Genomic DNA, 8,789 nt, shown 5'->3' with positions numbered 1-8,789 from the left:
TCCTGATAATTCCACAGGCCAAAAGACATGTTTTTTTTTCAAAAAATAAGGTGCAAGGAACAAAAGAGAGAGAACATTATTAGAAATCAATCTAAAAATGTTGACTTTATGATTCACACAATTTAAAAATTATAAAATTTATGAAATAATTAGAAATATGAACACCAATGCCTAAATATTTAGCATTATTAGAGAATTATTGATAAATCCTCAGGTGTGAAAATAATATTATTATGTTTTCGCAAAGAGCAATTTTATTGTAGAAATACATATTGAAATATTTATGGATGAAATGATATGACATATTATATATGCTTCAAAATAATATGCATGGGTAAAGGTATACATGAAACAAGTTTGTCCACATTGAAGTTAGATGGTGGTATTGGATATGAGGGAATTCATTGCATTATTATTTCTACTTTGTAAAGTACTCATCTTTTAAATACACAGGCAGAAAAATTTAGAGATGAAAAGATATGATAAATGATTTGCCTCCAAATTATCCAGCTGTGGGGGGAAGGGTAGGGTGGGTGAATGTACATCTTAGGAAATAAGATGTGACCATGAGTTGTTGATACTGAAGCTGAGAGGGTTATTGTACTATTCTACTTTTACATGTGATTGACATTTTCCATAATAAAAAAAATTAAAAGCAAAACAAAATTCACTGTTACTCTGAGAAGCAATAGAGGTAAGTATTCATTTACAATGAAATGTATTCACCTGGCATATCATAATAATTATGAGTACTGAGTAATTCAGGTGTGAAGGAAAAACACTTTAGGAAACAATGCTGCCACAGATAGACTCACTGAGGCGCGCAGTATATCATTCAGAATAGCCACCTCCAAATGTGAGGCTTAAAACAAAGTTTATTTACCATGTCAGGCTAAGCTATGCTGCAGTAACAAATCATCCCCAAAATCTCAGTGGTGTATAACTACAAAGTCTATTTCTTATTCTAGAAGTGTTCTGTTCACTGGAATCTCTCAAGCACTCAGACTGATAGAGTAGCCGCAGTATCAAGTCTTGCCTGTTGCTGTGCCCGAGGGACAGCAGGCTCTGGAATATCTTACATTGGTGCGTAAAAAAAATCCAGTGTGCAAAGACACGTGTTACTTCTCATAGTTCACTTGTCTGAATCAGTCACACAGCCCTATTCAACCACAAGGGGGCCCGGAAGTACAATGCCATCGTATGGCCAGAAGAGAGAATTGGAATTATTTGGCAAAGAATTCTGACTTCCTTGCTAAGAGCACCTGGTCATTGTGTTGAAGCTGTATCATATGAGCCCTCCAAATAACTGTACCTGTTGCCACCCCTAAGACAGTCTCCAGACAGAAGTGCTTATCCATCCTTTTGGGTTATTTCCCTGTTAATGACCATACTCATGCAATATATTGTATGCAGTATGCAATGTATTGATTGCATAAGGACTGTAAAGTAACTGGTTGACTCAATTATGAATTTAGCAATACTTCTTAAAAGTGTTCTATTTTCCTTTTGGATTATTAAAGCAATACATTCCCATTGTAAAACACTTAGAAAACATAAAAAACTAGAAAGAGGGAAATCACCCATAATTTCACCTTCCAAAGATAATCACAGTTAATATTTTAGTGGATTTCCTTCCAAACTTTTTCTATGCATTTTAAAAATTCGTTCTCATGGTTACCAAAACTATAGCCATTTCTTCCTTAGTGACATTGCTTCAGGTAGCTGATCTAAGTGGCCCTTAAGTAGATAATTTAAAACAAAATTAGCTCTTTTCCTTGTAACATGGGTGTTCTAACATGGTTAGATAGCATTAAATACTAATGATTAACAGTTCCATGTCACTTTCTGTGTTTGGGAGCAATGAACTCCTAGTTCTAAAATTGCTTGTTAGTATAACACCAGCCATGAAACAAATGAATAATTGTAATTGTTATCTTCATTTGCTTCTGGTATTTTCTCCACCCAGACTACCTATGAAAAAGGAACAGCTTTGCAAGTTCATGTTACTGTGGAATTTAAGCCTCTTAAGATAATCAAGATTCTAACAACCTTCAAAATAATGAAAACTGTTTATGGTCCAAGTAAGAACTAGTTCAAGTCTAAAGAATAAGTTGGCCACATATGTTACAATTGGGACAATTTCCTCAAGTCATAACTATTTAGTAATAAATTGGGATCTTTAGAGGTTAAATAATACATGGGAGTTTTTCAATAATTATTACTCAAACTTTGCAAGGTCTCTTTTTCATTAATATTTTATTTGACATTGCATTCAATGTGCAGATTTCTTCTTCATTTCTATCAGCAAAGGAAATCATAGGAAATTTAATTGACAAGCTCCACAAACATCTTGTTATTTTATGATATTGCAGCAACCTCTCAACTATTAATGTTTGTAAGTAAAAGAATGACACAGTGGATTGTGAACTTCTTAGGGCAAATTTCATGAATTCCCCATCTTTGTGATCCTTACAACTCCAAACCAAGTATAATGAACCACACAGAGGAAATGCCCATAAACAAATAAATGTGATACAAAGTACAATTGCATTTGTATGAGAAAGGTATTCCAGTTTGGGGAGCTTTTTCACTTCCCTTATTATTATTTCATATAAATGTTTGTATTCTGGAATATCTCCTTATAATTTCCAGAAAGGAGATTATTAATTTAGGTCATGCGAAAATTTGTTATGATTTGACAAATAACTTTCCAAAATCTTTGTCCTAATTTAGATCCCCAACAGGATGAGTGTTCATTTCACTCTACCCTCACCAATGGAGTTAATTCGCATTTTAAACAAATTGGCTAATTAGATCCACTGGAAATATCTCATTTGTCTTCATTTCATTATTAATGAGTTTGAATATTAGTAAAACATGTACCAGGCACTTATGAATTTATTTTGTGAATTGACCATTCATGTATACAGTTTTCCTATTGATCTGTAAGGTCTTAGTGTTTCTTTTTTTTTTTTTTTTTTAATTTTTTTTTAACGTTTTATTTACTTTTGAGACAGAGACAGAGCATGAACGGGGGAGGGGCAGAGAGAGAGGGAGACACAGAATCGGAAGCAGGCTCCAGGCTCTGAGCCATCACCCCAGAGCCCGATGCGGGGCTCGAACTCACGGACCGCGAGATAGTGACCTGAGCTGAGGTCGGACACCCAACCGACTGAGCCACCCAGGCGCCCCAAGGTCTTAGTGTTTCTATTTCTATTCTTTGTCCTCACACTATATAGATATAGATATATAGATATAGATATGTGTTATACTATATGAATATTTCTATATAAATATTTCTATCCCAAACACTTGTATCCACGAGTTTCTGCTATTAGATGGTGGTTCCATAAGGGCAATGACCCTTTTATCTGTAAACAACATTTAACGCATAGTAGAGAAATATGCATACAGTACTTTGTAGAACTACTTAGGATTAAGTGAGATAATATAAGCAAAGCATTTAATGCAACGTTTGTCACATGGTAGATGCTCAATAAATTATCAAAATTATCAAGTATCAAGAAAAGTTTTACTGTTGGACTAAAACAACACAATTTCATTTCAGGTTTAGTAAAATCAGAGAAAGAAAATAGAGATTCAGTACTTTTGAAAGAGCACAACCTATTGTTTGTTGCAAACTGCAGATTTAGAATTTGAACCGATTCTCAAATCTTTCACCATAAATCACATCTGAATGAAACGTACTACATACAACTCTTGAAATTTTTGAAAGACCAGTATGAATTACCGGTAAAACTTTTTGGCAACAGATGGGATTTTTCTCCCCATACCCATGATCTCCTTTTCCCTCACTTAAATTTATAGGAAACTTGTGGTAAAAATAGTAAAGCTCAACAAGCACAAACGTACATCACATGAGGAGCATTTATTTCTCCAGTTGGTTAGCTTTTGTTCTTAGACGCGGGGAGGCAGCTGTTCTCGTGGTCACTGTTAGAAAAGCAGAACTAAAGCAATGAGAGGGAAGGCCAGCAGCCTTGGGAGCAGGCAGTCAACTGGAGGGCTTGAAGCTGGGGGATAGGTGGGAGCTTTTCAGTTGCCGCCGAGAGAAAAACGGGGGTGGGCAACACCAGCGTTAAGTAAAAAGGCTTTCCGGGAGGACAGCGGAGCGGGAAGCAGGACTGGTTCGCTGCCTGGCAGGCGGGCGTGTCCAGTACAGGCCGGTGCGCTGCGCCGGCTCCGCTGAGGCCGTAGGGTGGGGGCGGGGGAAGCTGCGTATAGGTCATCCAAGGGCAAAGGAAGCCGGACACTGACGCAGGTGGCCTCCCGATTCCGGCTCCCAGACGTCTAGGGGGAAACTCAGTCCCCGTCTAATGCGGGTCTTCAAGCTGCCTCATCACCGCACAACCTTCTCAGGCACTTCCGGTAAGAATCCCGGCACCCTCGGCTCAGACCCCGCAGAGCCTCGCGCAGGCGCCTCCGGACTTGGCGGAGGCCGCGGACTCGCAGGGAGGGAGGGAGTGTGTGTGTGTGTGTGTGCGCGCGCGCGCGCGGACTCGAAGGAAGGAGGGGAGTGTGTGTGTGCGTGAGTGTGTGCGTGCGTGTGTGTGTGTGTCGACGGAAAACCTCTTCTGCGCCTGCGCTGTCTGCTCCTCCCCGCCCACCCCGCCTTCCCCCCCCAAACAGGTCCGGGGGAAAACAAACCCTGAGCCGACGTAGCTCACCCCCGGGACTCCCGGCCGGGGTCGCTCTTCACTCCTCTGCGCCTCGTCGTATCGAGTCCTCAGAGAGCTCCTCAGGGTTGTGGGGGAGGTAAGAGCCCCCCCCCAGTAACTGGCCTCTTGGCCTTCCCCTCACCCCTGCTGCACTCGCGGAGGGGGCGGGGTGGCCGCTGGGTCGGCCGACCTGAGTGCCGGGTCTGGCCCTCCTTTTCCTCCAAGGGCCGAATCTAGGCCCCCGACTTGTTCTCTTTCCGAGCTCCTTGAGTTGGCCAGGGAATCACGACCCTCAAACCTCGTGCCCCTTCGGTAGAGCCTGGCCGGCTGGACCAGGCAGGGAGGGCAATCTCGGCGGCTTTTTGCCGGGTCCCACCCACCCGGGCCGTCGGGAGTGCTCGGGGCTGCGGTGGGAGCGGCCCGGGGGGCCGCGGTGGGGGCTGGGAGAAGTGCCCCCAGGGCTGCCTAGCCCACCTTGGGAGGGGCTGTGCCTGCTAGAGGGGACTGTCGTTCCCGCGGAGAGGTAGCCTGTGCGCTGGGAGGACTCCAGCAGAAGAATCTGTCATCGCCGCCTGTGCTCTTTCGCAAACCCCATTCTCGCACCGATGCATTTTCTCATCATTTTAGATCTGAAGGATGCGGTAGTGTTCCTTTCCTCTACCTTTTCTTTGGTACCTCTGAAAAATCCTAAAAGATGGCCTAACTTTGAAACTATTAACTTACTTGTTCTACCGTGATTACAAATTATTCCAGACTGAGTGTTCTTATTAGCTTGACTCGTGTGGAAACCATCCCATATATTTGATAAAGTCATCTTTTTCATTTAACAAAATAAGGCAATTTGTTGGTTGAATTAGGTTCCTTAAATTATTAGAACTTGTTCCTTCTGAATTGGCAAGAGTGCAGTGGTTTGATCCAGTAAAACTGTAATTTTGCACCCACTTTCTCCCCTTTTTTCTCCCATGGATGTTAAACTGCACACTTAGTGTCACAAAAAATCTTAAATATAATAAAGATTAAGAAAAAATAAGCCATAATTCAACCATTTAAAGTGAATCAACCGCAGTTAATATTTTGACTTTTAATCTCCCAGGGTTTTTTCTCATGGCATTTTCTTAATTAAGATGATGAGATGTTATATACAGTTGGATTGCCCGCTTTTTTTTGCTTAAAATTTTTTAAGTATTTCCTCCAGTTTTTAAAAAGCTTCATGAGTATCTTTATGATGTTTGATTACACAAGTAATACATGAGTGAACTATCTTTTGGAACATTGCAGTTAAAGCTCAGTTCCCATTTAATTATCACCCCAATTGTAATGTTAGGTAATATGATGGTATCACAGTTTTTTTAACCCAGTGGGTTTCAGGATCCCTTTACAAACTTAAAGGTGACTGAAGACTAAAAGATTTTTTGTTCTTTAATGCAGTATTTTGCTATTTTAGAAATTAAAATTCAGAAAATATTTAAAAATTGTGCATTAAAAACCCTTTATATATTGAATTAAAGAGTATTTTTGAAAAATATATTTTTCTTAAAAAATGTAGTGGGAAGGGTGGCATTGTTTTATATTTTTGTAGATCACTAATGTCTGGCTTTATAGAAGACAGCTGGATTCTCAGATTTGCTTGTCTTTTCACTCTTATGTGCTATCTTGTACACTAAAGCATATTAAGAAAGTCCAGACTTGCATAGATAGGTGTTTGGAAAAGGAAGGACCTCACAGATCCCCTGAAAAGTTCTAGAGTCTTCCAGGGGTCCTTAGACCAGTTTGAGAAAGGTGATTTGACTATTCTTATGTTGATGAGCTGTTAGGTTCTTTGAAATTTTGCACCATTACAAACATTGCAGCATTCAAATTTCTTTGTGATGTGTTCCTGCACACAAGTGCTAATGTTTTTCTAGAAGTAGAATTACTTTTGATGCCTGCATAATTTTCTAATGTTGGTGTTTAGATGGTTTCAATTAATGATTTGGTAGAATATCTTTGCATATTTTCAGTTGCTTTGGATTATTTTAAATTTTTAAAAAGAATTGTTACATCAAATGTTAGGAAACTTTTTGAGGCTATTGATACATATTATCACATTGTTTTTCTGAGAGGGTATTCTGGTTTACTTCTTGTCATTGGTATTGGAGATGCTTGTTTTGTCACACCCTTACCAACACTTTTATCATTATTATTATTTTAATAAGCTTTTTAAGTTTATTTTTTTTTAGAGAGAGAGAGAGAGGGTGTGAGCAAGCATGGTGGAAGGGCAGAGAGAGAGAGAGAAAGGGAGAGGGAGAATCCCAAGCAAGCTCTGCACCATTAACACAGAGCCTGACACAGGGCTGAGGCTCACGAACTGCAAGAGCATGACCTAAGCTGAAATCAAGAGTGGGATGCTTAACCAACTGAGCCACCCAGGCACCCCGATCCCTTATATTATTAAAAGAAATTATGAGACTCTGGATCTTGGGGGTCGTGAGTTGGAGCCTCATGTTGGGTGTAGAGATCACTAAGAAAAAATTGTGTTCTGATTTAGTAGGCAACAAATGATATATGTTATAATTCAGATTATTTTGATAGTACAGATTGTGCTTTGAATATTTTTTCATAATCTTACTAGTTCATATTATTTGCGCATTTATAATCCAGTGTCAATGTGTTGTTTTCTAAAGGGTTTTTTAAAAAGTTTATTTATTTATTTTGAGAGAGAGAGCTGGGGAGGAGCAGAAAGAGAGGGAGAGAGAATCCCAAGCAGGCTCTGCACTGTCAGTGTGAGCCTGACCAGGGACTTGAACCCATGAACCTTGATATCATGATCTGAGCCAAAATCAAGAGTTGATGCTAAACTGATAGAGCCACCACATGCCCCCTAAAAGATTTTTAGAAATATATTTATTTATTTTTTCAGAGAGTGCAAGTGGGGGAGGGGCAGAGAGCGAGCGACAGAGGATCTGAAGCAGGCTCTGCTCTGACAGGCTGATAGCAACAAGCCCGATGTGGGGCTCCCAACTCACAAACTGTGTGTGAGATAATGACCTGAGCTGAAGTTGGACCCTCAACTGACTGAACCACCCAGGTGCCCCGCCCCCTACCAGATTTTTATTATCTTTTTCTTTTTTAATTTTTAAAAATGTTTATTTAGTTTTGAGAGAGAGAGCACGAACAGGGAAGGGGCAGAGAGAGAGGAAGACACAGAAACCGAAGCAGGCTCCAGGGCACAGAGCCCGATGCAGGGCTTGACCTCATGAACTGCAAGATCATGACCTGAGTTGAAGTTGGTACTTAACTAACTGAAATACCCAGGCACCCCTTTATTATCTATTTTATATTGTAAGGATATGCACTATAAGTTTCTAGGAAAGGAAGAAAATTATCTTTTTTGTTATTTACAAAAGTAGTACATTTTTGTAAACAAAAAGTAAAATACAGATATGTATTATGCATTATCTATAGAATTACATAATGTAGATGTGAAAGGCATGCATTATCACAGATACCATTATTACCAGTTTGGTATTTGCCTCTCTATATTTTTTTCCCGTGCCTTTGCTAACTTTTTTTTTTTTTTAACAACTTACTTGTAAAAATGGGTTTGTACTGTACATGACATTTTGCAATTTGATTTTTAGTCATTTAGTACTCTATACTGGATATTTTCCTATCAAAGTGCATATAACTCTGGGCAAAGTTTAATCCAGAGTGGCTTTAGAAACACTAATTGTGATCTGTAGTTATCTGATGTCAGGCTCCTGTCCTCTTCTATATTCTCTTCCTAGGTGATCTCATCCATTAACAGTTATGTGCTGCCAGTTCCCAAATCTTTTATCTATCTCAGACTTCTCTCCTGCATTCCAGATCCTTATATTCAACTGCCTATTGGACATCTCCCCCAGGATGTTCTCAAGGTACTTCAAACAACAGTCCAAACGTGAACTTACTTTTTCCCTGAGTCCTGCTCTTCTTTGTATTGCCTGTCATAGTCAGTGGTACCACTGTCTGCTCAGTCACCCATGATGGAAACCTGGCAGTAATCCTAGCTTTCTCCCTTGTTTCACTCTCCAGAATTTCCCATTCTTTAGTCACTTTTCTATTGATCCCTTTTCCATCTGCTCTGCATTATGT

General features: G+C 39.8%; 1 protein-coding gene across 5 annotated transcripts in view; it reads left to right on the top strand.

The window, feature by feature from the left end:
* The first annotated feature begins 3,942 nt into the window (after nt 1–3,942).
* ZFYVE16 (zinc finger FYVE-type containing 16) overlaps nt 3,943–8,789 on the top strand; it is a 53,898-nt gene continuing 49,051 nt past the window's right edge. For 2 of the 5 annotated variants that reach the window (XM_053907240.1, XM_053907242.1), the window contains exon 1: nt 4,633–4,773. The gene's annotated coding sequence lies outside the window, so the exon portion shown is untranslated. Of the gene's footprint in view, nt 4,387–4,632; nt 4,774–8,443; nt 8,573–8,789 lie in introns of those variants that run through there. The other 3 variants (XM_019462888.2, XM_053907241.1, XM_019462886.2) reach the window with 3 other exon arrangements.

Source organism: Panthera pardus, unplaced genomic scaffold, assembly GCF_024362965.1.
Source record: "Panthera pardus isolate Hobbes unplaced genomic scaffold, ASM2436296v1 HiC_scaffold_2, whole genome shotgun sequence".
NCBI classification, from domain to species: Eukaryota; Metazoa; Chordata; class Mammalia; order Carnivora; family Felidae; genus Panthera; species Panthera pardus.
The sequence above is the reverse complement of the archived record's forward strand: the minus strand, read 5'-3'. Positions and strand labels throughout refer to the sequence as shown.